Below are 11,835 nucleotides of genomic sequence, written 5' to 3'. Positions count from 1 at the left end.
GTCTCCCATGTCCTCCACTCCATATCCTCCTCCATCTACAGATCAAGATATTAATTTATGAGGCTCAGTCCATGCAAGAGCTCCTTAGCACACACACCCATGTGTTCAAGGAAAAGCAGGCAGAGGTGAAAACTCCTGGATATTCACAGAAGACAGAATGAATGGACGTAAATGGCCGATGCATAAGGCCACTCTGCTTTTTCAATGACACATTTCACACAGCATAGTATCAGTTTGTGCTTAGGGGCAGAGGGCTCAATCCTGTGTTCTGCCTGGTTGTACAACCGTGGAGGAAGCAAAGTGGCCCTGGAGCAAGGGCAGTCATGACTTTGTTCATATAAGCCAGTCTTTGCATCATCCCAGCTGTCATGACACAGATTCTTCCTCACAAAGCCAATGTGAGATTCAGGCTAATAAAATTCTAGAAGGCCAGGGACAATTTTAAACATCATGTTTCAATTGATCAGACAAGCATCAAGAAACACTATGAAAAACTTTCGAATGGGCCCAAAGATTCCTGGGTGTCTCCAACAAAAGCTATGCATGGTCCATGAATGCCTTCCAGCTGATCCCACCCCATGGGTGTTTGCCTTTTTACAACTCCCCGGGTTGTAGGATTCTGGAATGATCCAGATCTAGCGGAATGCGGATTGTGCTCAGCAGAGACGATGTGGTCAATGACTCCCAATGCTAATCAATTTCGCTACCAAGTAAATTAATTCAGCAGCTTTGATGGCATCATTCATTCATCTATTGATCATTCTATTACCTATTTACTCATATATGGGCCCCTTATTCTTCTTTGAAACACAGAATCTATTGGGTCCTTCATTAATTGATAAATTAAATATTTCACATGTGCTTATTTTGTAAATGAGCACAGAATGTTATGATATTTATCCTCAAAAATGCTATGATGGAGCCCGGAGCGATAGTGTAGTGGCTAAAGTCCTTGCCTTGCACGCACCGGGATCCCATATGGTCGCAGTCGAGGACGCCCCAAAGCCTTTGGACCCTGCACCCGCATGGGAGACCTGGAAGAAAGTTCCTGGCTCCTGACTTCTGATTGGCTCAGCTCCAGCCATTGCGGTCACTTGGGGAGTGAATCATCGGACAGAAGATCTTCCTCTGTCTCTCCTCTTCTCTGTATCCGTCTTTCCAATAAAAATAAATAAATCTTCTAAAAAAATGTTATGATGGCACAGCAGGCTAAACCATCACTTGCGTTGCCTGCATCCCATATCAGGGTGCCTGACTTGAGTCCCAGATACTCTGTGCTTCCAAGCCAGCTCCCTACTAACACGCCTGGGAGGCAACAGATGGTCCAAGCACTTGGGTTCCGCCATACACATGGGAGACCCAGATGCAGTTCCTGGCTCCTGGATTTGGTCTGGCCCAGCCCTGTTGTTGTGTGACAATTTGGGGAGTGGGACCAGCAGATGGAATATCTTCCTCTTTTTCTCTGTCACTCAACCTTTCAAAGAAATATGTCTTAAAAAAATTATATATATGGGCCTGGCAGCGTGGCCTAGCGGCTAAAGTCCTCGCCTTGAACGCCCCGGAATCCCATATGAGCGCCGGTTCTAATCCCGGCAGCTCCACTTCCTAGCAGCTCCCTGCTTGTGGCCTGGGAAAGCAGTCAAGGACAGCCCAATGCATTGGGACCCTGCACCTGCGTGGGAGACCCAGAAGAGGTTCCTGGTTCCAGGCATCGGATCAGCACGCACCGGCCCGTTGCAGCTCACTTGGGGAGTGAATCATCGGACAGAAGATCTTCCTCTCTGTCTCTCCTCCTCTCTGTATATCTGACTTTGTAATAAAAAAAAAAAATTAAAAAAATAAAAATTATATATATAATTTTTATTATATATTATATAATTTTTATTGTATATATAATATATATATGTATATATTTACTGCAACAATCCACTGTGGAGCTTTCACTTCAACAATTAATACACACTGAGTGCTTGGAGTGCTTTTGAGTTTTTGAGTTAGATGTTACCATTATCCACTGACGCAGGCACTCACAGCCCATGGAACAGGTACAGCTCGTTGGAATACTGGCTGCCTGATTCTAGCCCTGAACTCTGTATTATTCTCTGTAGGGAAGCCTTCTGAAGACATTCGTAAGACTTCTCAAAAAGCCTGATAAACGGTTCTATGGCTAAATCCTCACACTGCAAATGTCAGAATCCCTTGTGGGTGCCAGCTTATGTCCTGGCTGCTCCACTTCCCATCCAGCTCTCTGGTTGTGGCCTGAAAAAGAAGTAGAGGAGGGTTCAAAGCCTTGGGACCCTGTGCCTGTTGTGGGAGACACAGAAGAAGCTTGAGGCTCCTGGCTTTAGATTGGATCAGCTCTGACCACTGCAGCCACTTGGGGAATGAGCCAAGGGATGGATCTTTCTGTCTTTCCTTCTCTCTGTAAACCTGCCTTTCTTTCTTTTTTTTTTTAAAGATTTATTTATTTTTATTACAAAGTCAGATATACAGAGAGGAGAGACAGAGAGGAAGATCTTCCATCCGATGATTCACTCCCCAAGTGAGCTGCAACGGAAGGTGCTGCGCCAATCCGAAGCCGGGAACCTGGAACCTCTTCCAGGTCTCCCATGCGGGTGCAGGGCCCCAAAGTCCTGGGCCATCCTCGACTGCTTTCCCAGGCCACAAGCAGGGAGCTGGAGGGGAAGTGGAGCTGCCGGGATTAGAACCGGCGCCCTTATGGGATCCCGGGGCGTTCAAGGTGAGGACTTTAGCTGCCAGGCCACACCGCTGGGCCTTAAATCTGCCTTTCTAATAAAAAGGGTGACAATGGAAAAATATCTGGGCTAGAACAAGGACAGAAGGGGTCAAATTCTGAAAGGGCTGAAGTGCACCAAATATGAAATATGAACACAGCAAGATTATTGTAGGATGTAATCCTTCATGCCACTCCATACAACTGTCTCCACACTTCCTGCTTCTCTACCGCTTCATTACCTGATTAAACAAAATTAAAATATATACATACAAATAAAAAAGACAGCCAAGTTGGGGTAGGAAAATATGCACAGGAAACAGTATTTCTAGACAGCAATGAGGCCCATGTGATTTAGGACCCTGGCGGGGGCCTGTGTAAACACCACTGACATGGGGAATGCGGGGACACATCTGGGCCTGCAGATCGAGTCCTCCCATCTGACAAGGGCCTGCTTTAATTCTGAATAATCTCAAAACCAACCAGTGACCAGGGAAGCAAAAGTTCAGATCCACACAAAACCCCGATTTGTAATTCCTGCTTTCCTAACACACACACACACTCGCACACCACACTGTCGATCAGTCCAAACATCTGCCAGTTAAGAAACTAACGCTACATCCATCATGCTCTATTGCTCAGCATTGCAAAGCAGCAAAGTGGAGACTCCTGAGATGGGTGGATTTCCAGGGAGTTAGACTGAGTGTGACAGCGCTCGTCTCTCCTAGTATCATCCCATTTACATAACACTTGTGAAATAACAGGAACTTTCAGTGCGGAATAGATGATAAATGGAGCATCCCTAGGTCCTCAAATCTGAAATGCTCTCAAGTCGAAAACTTTCGATGCCACAAGCGGAAAATTCCACATCACAAAACTTGGCTTCACGCACAAAACCATTTAAAACGTTGTCCCAAATTACCTCTAGGGCATACAAAGTGTACATGAAATAGACATGCATTTTACATTTAGACTTGGGTCCTAGCTCCAAGATATTTTATGGTAAACAGGCAAATATTCCAGTCAAATCGGAAGCACTGTGGTCCCAAGCATTTCAGATGAGAGATGCTCTAGCTGAATGGGGTCCCTAAGGCGGCTGGGAGCAGGGAGGGCTGGGACTGCAGCGGCAAGAGGAGGGATCCTGGTGGGATTAGGAGGGTGAGTATCTTGACTATGGTGTTGGTACACAATTCTAGACAGCTGATGAAGCTTGTGTACATACACACAAGCACATGTACAACTGGGTCTGAGGTCTGGGGATTACATTTGAATCAAGGCAGTGGGATTACCCTGTAGTTACATGCAATGTTATCATTAGGGGGAACTGAGCAAAGGAGGCATCCCTGTATTTAGGATGCATGCGTGATCCTGTCAATATCGCAATGGAAACCCCTATTTCATAGAAAGTACACCACTCCAGGTTATTCTGGACCTTAGTGCTGGATGTGTGGTCCCAAAGCTTATGTTAGATGCTAACTGTCCTAGAGGAGTTTCCAGTGGTCTGAAGCCTCGGCCACTGGGCAGGGTGGGTAAGTCCTGGGCTCATGACTGAGACCCACCTTCCTAAAATGAGAGGAGAAGCTGGGCTGAATTGCTCTGGAACACCATCCTGTCTTTCCCCTTAGGGCCAGGCTTTCCTGGACCTATGGGTCAGGGTGTGCAAGGGGAAGCATGAATCTTCCCTACAGCTACTGAGGACACCTAGGAAATTCGGAAATCTCCAAGGACATCCTGCAGGAAGGTGTGTCCACAAGGGGAGGCAAACAGGCCGGTCCTGCCCAGGAGAGCCCTGGCTATTCCTGGAGGCACAGGGCAGTTCTCATCATTATTCCTGCTCTCAAATGCAGGGTTCACCTCTTGGGGTTATTTTTAGGCCAGTTTCACCCAAAAACGAGTTTTCCATGACCTCCTGACCAGTGAAATGGATGCACTGATGACACTCCTCTCTCCTCCACAGGCTTTGACCAGGGGAGTGGGTCACTCCAGTCAACTTACAGACACACAGCCAGAGGGGACATCATGGCCCTGGCGCATCCTTCACTTCCTCCAGGATCCCCCTCTGAGGACTTGGCCTGGGTCACTGAGAACCTGGCACAATTTTATGGGGGTGCCCAGCCCTGGTGCTCTGGCTCAGGTGCAGAGCCCTGAAAGGTCTTGCTGTGGCACAGCAGCCCCCAGCAAGCTCCACTCCTAACAGCCTCGGAGAGACCACAGGGCTGGGCCCTGCAGCTGGGGCAGGTGAGGCAGCAGCTGAGATCTCTACCCCCAACCTCCACGTGGGCTCAGCTCTTGCCCACACAAGGGTACCTGGAGCTTCACCACACACCACTTGGGCTGCCCACAGTCCCTGTTAAACCCAGGCCAGCCAAGCCACAGGAAGGGAAAAGCTGGGCTCATTGTTCTCATCCCCGCATTGTTTTACAGCCTGGAGGCCCCAGGATCCCCCGGGAGACTCCACCACCATTGTTTTTCACAAGCCTGGGCTCTTCAGGTGTGAGTGGCCTGGACTTGGGGATTTGGCATCTCTGCAGCCGGAAAGCGGAAGGAACTCGCAGATCTGCGGTGTGTGTGCTGTCAGCAACAATGCAGTCTCCCCCCTCCCCCCCTCCCGCCACCGGTGGCCCTGTTTCCCCAGCCACAGAGCCCCAGGAAGTGGGGGACAGTCCGTAGCAGGAGTTTCCCCTTGGCCTGGCTTCCAGCCAGTGTTCCTGGCCCCACAGCATCCAAGATGCCTGCTCCCGGGCCACCTGGGCCTCGGGCACACGCAGGAGGAAAACAAATGCTAGAATTCTCCAGAGACCCAGAGTGGCCACGTGCAGCCCTCCCCCCACCCCGCCCCCAGCACCCACCATCTGCAGTTTGATGCCACTGTGTTGTGACGCTCCCTCCCCACTACTGGGTCCCCTTGGTGAGCCCAGAATATGCTTGTCACAGGCCACCGTCCAATGGGAGAACGAACAGGAAGGGAGACCTGAGGCGTGGACTGAGTGAACAGAGCAGCCACTCCTTAAACAAGGAACACTGTTTGTTTGTTTGTTTGTCTGTTTGTTTTTAATGCCGTAAAGGGTCATCTCTCTCCGACCTCTTGCCTCTAAGCTTTGTACATGCTGTTCTCTGTCCCTGCAGTGCCGTTCCCTTGGGTCTTTGGTCCACTAGCTCCACGCAGGGCTGCCTCACCTCCCCACCCTTCTCAGGGTCTCTCCAACCTTGCCTTCTGGAAACCCATAGAAGCCCATTCAACCCAATGGGGCGGCGGTAGCCCAGGGGTTCTCAGGGTTGTGTGGCCTGGCAGGGCCTGGCCCGGAAGTCATACCTACCTGGGGGTGAGGGTGGGTGAGGGTGGGTGAGGGTGGGTGTTAACCCACCCGTAGGAGGCGCGGGCGGATGACAGCCACTAAGGTAATGGCTTTCTCCTGAGGCAGGAGCCATCTCGCCCCAGGTGCCTGGAGTCGGGAGGAATGATGACTTCCTGCTAGGCTGTTTCCCAGCAGCCTCAGAGGCGTCGCTCATGTAGTGACGTCATGGCCCTCACACCTGCCCCAGCAGCCAGGGGACCACGTTGTGTCCTTGCAACCTGAAGACTGCTTACTTCATGCCCTCCTGCCTAGCTGGTCCATGGCCGGGTAACCCGCTCTGAGGGTACCAAGACAGGAAAATAACCCACATACCTGCCACCCAGAGGGCCTCAGGCAGCACAAGATGGACTTCTGTGAGCACAGCCAGGCCTCTCCGTGGTGGTTTCGCCAAGGGTAGGAGGTGGAGGGGAATGAAACCAAACCCTTTATGCAAATACTTGGTCTTAAGCACAGTCACTGGAGTCGCTGTCGCAGGCTGGTCCTTCCTCTCACAAACACCACCTGCTGTGATGGTAAAAGGAAGCCGCTGTGAGGCACTAACGCCACCCACCGGCTGCTGCCAATGGGCAAGGAGGAGCTTTGGGAGTGATGGAGAAGGATCCCAGACTGACTGCAGTGATGGTGGCCCCATTCGAGATATTTACAAAAGAGAATTCCCAACTTTCATAAAGGAAAATAGGGACGTTCGGTGAGTACTGAATTTCAGGTAAGTCTGGAACAGTATGCTTTGGTCTAGTACATCTCAGACCTGTCTCACAGAGCATCCTTCTCCGACAAAAACATTTACTGTTTATCTGAAATTCGCATTGAACCGCACCTGCTGGGATGTATGTGGCAGTCCTAACTAGGTCGCTGAATAATGTGCCTCTGATAGCTACATGGTAGGGTGGGAAAAGATGTTAAATTCATCACAGTGCCTGGAAGGAGACAGTGAGAAAGAGATCTTTTATCTGTTGGTTCACACCCCAAATGGATGCATTGGCCAGGGTTGGGCCAGGCCAAAGCTGGCAGCCTGGAACTCCGTCTGGCAGGTGGGTGCCAGGGGTGTAAGCACTAGTAGAACCGTCTTTCACTACATTGCCCAGGAACATCATCAGGGAGCTGGATCAGAAGTGGAACACAGCTGGGACTTGAACTGGCACCTATTTGGGATGGCAGCATTGCAGGTGTCAGCTTAACGTGTGGTGCCACAACACCAGCCCCAAATATGTTGTTTAAACAAAAATATGCATATATGTATATGTGTGTGTGTGTATATATATGCACATAATTCCTCCCATATACTCCCCCCGCAGTCCTACCTCATTCTCACCTTGGCCAAAATACAATGACAAAACCCACCCCTTCCAGCCCTGGAAATAAAAAGTCACCCAAGGAGAAGTAGTCTAAGTAACAATCACCTTAGCTTCATTTCTCCGAAGTGGGGCTTGGCAGAGGACAGCAGTGAGCCTGCAAGGAAAAAGTCAGGCTGTTCGAGCAGCCCTTTCCCTCCCCTGTCCCCTAATGCTGCCACCACCACCTCCTTGTGTCCCGGTGCTGCCTGAAAGGGCGCCAGATTCCCTACACAGTCTGTTCAACACTCATAGGCCAGGTGGCCACTGTCTGCTCTCAGCAGATAGGACAAGGGGGCCAGAAGAATGAATGGGGAGCCGGTGCCTTGGTGTAGTAGGCTAAACCTTAGCCTGTGGCACCAGCGTCCTATATGGACATTGAGTTGTGTCACGGCCAGGTCACTCTCGTGGAGTCACAGCCCAGGACACAAATGTCTCCCACCATCCCCACTATCATCAAAGCATACAGAGAAAAATTCCTCCTTACTCTTAGGAAAGAAAACCTTTATTGCCTCCAATTAACTTTCATATGTATATGGCTGAATTGGCTAATGCTCCCCCTGTAAGCACCAGGATCCCATATGGGTACCAGTTTGTGTTCCAGCTGCTCCCTGCTTACAGCCCAAGCCTTGAGATCCTGCACCTGCTTTTTTTTTTTTTTTTTTAGATTTATTTATTTTATTACAAAGTCAGATATACAGAGAGGAGGAGAGACAGAGAGGAGGATCTTCCATCTGATGATTCACTCCCCAAGTGACCGCAGTGGCTGGTGCTGCGCCAATCCGATGCCAGGAGCCAGGAACTTCCTTCAGTTCTCCTGGGTGCAGGAACCCAAGCTTTGGGCCATCCTCAACTGCTTTCCCAGGGCACAAGCAGGGAGGTGGATGGGAAGTGGGGTTGCTGGGATTAGAACCGGCGCCCATATGGGATCCCGGCATGTTCAAGGCGAGGACTTTAACTGCTATGCTATTGCACTGGGCCCTGCACCTGCTTTAGATACCGGCAGAGGCTTTTGACTTCAGATCAGCTCAGCTCCGGTCATTGCGGCCATTTGGGGAGTGAACCAGTGGGTGGAAGATCATTCTCTCTGCTCTTCTTCTCTGTAAATCTGCCCTTGCAATGAAAATAAATACTTTTTTAAAAACTGCATTTGGCCACCAGTACGAATCATCTTTCTAGAATAAACATGTTCTAGTTCTCAGTAAATAGCTGCTTGCTAGTAGGTCTGGCTCAGAAGAACCCAGGTGCCAAATTATGACCAACTACCAAAATCATAATTCATCCTTCAGATTCACCCCATCTGAGGTCATGTCTTAGAGATTAATTGAATGAAGTGTTGGATGTTTATATGATTAAACTTTTCCCTTTTTTGAATAGCAGCAATGAAGTCTTTTTTTTTTTTTCTAAAACATGTTATTTATCTGAAAGGCAGAGAGAGAGCAAGCAATCTCCTAGCCACTGGTTCACACCCCAGATCCTTGCAACAGCTGGGTCTGGGCCAGGCCGTAAGCCAGGAACCCGGAACTCAATGCAAATCCCCCATGTGGGCGACAAGGACTCAAGCAGGGCATGCATCAGCAGGAATCTAGATCAGAGACAGAGCCAGGACTCGACGCCATCACTGTAATGCATGATGCAGGCTTAACTGCCATGCCGAACCAGGCACCCATAAGGATTCTCTTCTTGAAAGGGGGAGGAGGGTTCACCCACCCCCATGCTGCTCTTCACCAAGGCAGTCCCAGTTCAGCCCTGTTGGATTTCACAAAAACTGCCCCCCCAAAGTGGTCTATTCAGGACCCAGTTCTGCATCTGTAAATCTGAGAATCCTGTTACTCAGTTCATCAGCTACAGGAGTGTGGTGACGTAGGGAAAGCGGACCCTATTGGATCTTCTCATTGTCAGCTCAAGGCCCCAAGGCCCCAGTGGCTCCTAGTGCATGCAGCAGCACACACTGATTGTCCTCATCTCTTGGAAACAATGATTCATCAAACATGCCCACAAATACAAAATAGGAAAGATCATGAACGGCTTAGCAAATGCCATTTTGAGTGAAGTCTTCCCAGTGGTGAAATTCATGAAATAAAAGCAGTGGGAGGGTTGCTCATGGCCAGAAGGTGCAAAGCCCAGGCTCTTCAGGATGAAAGCCCCAGCAGCAGACCTCATCTACGGCAAAGAAAGCAACGCATTCCCCAGCCCCAATCTTTGCCAAAATCTCATTTCGTTGGCCCTTCCCCCATTGGCTTAAAATAGTGGAGCGTCTTTGAAGGGAACTTTAAACTTGTTTCTGTTTGACTTCAAGTGACTCAAAAGGAAAATAAGCAAAATTAGAGGCACAGTACAGGGACATTGGGTTCCTTTCCCTGTCCCTTGGAATCTACAGCAACTTGACAATGGCGCCATCTAATGGAAGATGAGCTTAGCTGAGAAACAGTTTCAAAAATACCTGCTGCAGCTTCTAGGTTTTTTTAAATCAACTTCAGATATTCTCCTTGCCTATTCCACTTTATCTATCTATCTATCTATCTATCTGTCTATCTATCTGTCGCCCTAAGGGAGCCACACTGTTGATCTCAAGGAAATCCATAAAATACATAATATAGAAATAACATTAATGGTATATAAAGAATGAGGCAGAAGCTGTGAAGCAGTGGCTTAAGGCTGAAGCATGGACCTCCCTACCCCCAAACCATAGCAAGTGCATTGTACTCAGTGCACAAATAAATGCATATATGTCTATGTGTCTATGTAGCTTGGTAAATAAATAAGCTGTGGCTCGCACCGTAGCTCAATAGGCTAGTCCTCCACCTTCAAGCTCCGGCATCCCATATAGGCTTCAGTTTGTGTGCCAGCTGCTCCATTTCCCATCCAGCTCCCTGCTTGTGGCCTGGGAAAGCAGTGGAGGACGGCGCAAGTCCTTGGGATCTTGTACCCACATGGGAGACCCAGAACAATCTGCTGATTCTTGGCTTTGAATTAGCTCAGCTCTGCTGCCATTTGGGGAGTGAGCCAGCAGATGGAAGACCTTTCCCTCTATGCCTTTCAAATAAAAATAAATCTTAAAAGCAAACATTAGGGCCCGGCAGTGTGGCCTAGCGGCTAAAGTCCTCGCCTTGAACGCCCCGGGATCCCATATGGGCACCGGTTCTAATCGTAGCAGCTCCACTTCCCATCCAGCTCCCTGCCTGTGGCCTGGGAAAGCAGTCGAGGACGGCCCAATGCTTTGGGACCCTGCACCTGCGTGGGAGACCCGGAAGAGGTTCCTGGTTCCCGGCTTCGGATCGGCGCGCACCAGCCGTTGCGGCTCACTTGGGGAGTGAATCATGGGACGGAAGATCTTCCTCTCTGTCTCTCCTCCTCTCTGTATATCTGACTTTGTAACAAAATAAATAAATCTTTAAAAAATAAATAAAAATATATATATATATTTATATTGGAAAGGCAGGTTTACAGACAAAAGGAGAGACAGAAAGATCTTCCATCCACTTGTTCACTCCCCAAATGGTTCCACAGCCAGAGCTAATCAATTCAAAGTGAGGAGCCAGGAGCTTCTACCACGTCTCCCACGTGGATGCAGGGTCCCAAGGCTTTGGGCCATCCTCCCCTGCTTTCCCAGGCCACAAGCAGGGCGCTGGATGGGAAGTGGAGCGGCTGGGACAGGAACCAGTGCCCATATGAGATGTGAACACTTGGAGGTAGAAAATTAACCATTTGAGACAACACACCAGCCACTTAAAATATATATTTATGTGTGTGTATGTAAGTGTATGTATACATTTAACACCACTCAGAATTGATATATTTAGATTTTGTAACTAAACCCTTATTTCGTATGATCAAATCTGTACTGCAAAGACCCTATTTCCACACTTGATTTTAGCCTAAGGCCAAGAAGCAATAAGAATCTGTTTCCAAGTTGTACTCTATAATTCCAAATTGACATGAGGGGGCGCTATTTGCCTGAGTACAAAACCTATGGGGACAAAGATGAGAACAGTGAGTCGCAACCAAGGACATTTCCCACTGTAGTGGCCAGACACAGTCTACAATGTCCTGTCTGTGTGCTTACTAGAGAGGCTGAATGACCGGGGGAAGGGAGGTGGCAGGGAGAGAGGGGAGAGAGAGAACTGAAAGAGTCCTAGTGTCGAGTGTGATAGGGAGGGACCTCGGCATTTGAGCCATCATCTGCTGTCTCCCAGGGTACATGTTAATAGGAAGTGGGATCAGATGCGGAAGTAGAACTCAAATCAGTTACCCTGATATACGACATGAGCTACCCAAATGGAGGCTTAACCTACTGTGCCACGACATCCTGCAAGATACATTACAAAGTAAATACAAAATAAGTTTCTATCTCTGGAATGCAAGTCCATTTGACTCTTTCTCTTTTTTATGATTTATTATTTTTTTCAGATTT

Source organism: Ochotona princeps, chromosome 17, assembly GCF_030435755.1.
Source record: "Ochotona princeps isolate mOchPri1 chromosome 17, mOchPri1.hap1, whole genome shotgun sequence".
Taxonomy (NCBI): Eukaryota; Metazoa; Chordata; class Mammalia; order Lagomorpha; family Ochotonidae; genus Ochotona; species Ochotona princeps.
The sequence above is the reverse complement of the archived record's forward strand: the minus strand, read 5'-3'. Positions refer to the sequence as shown.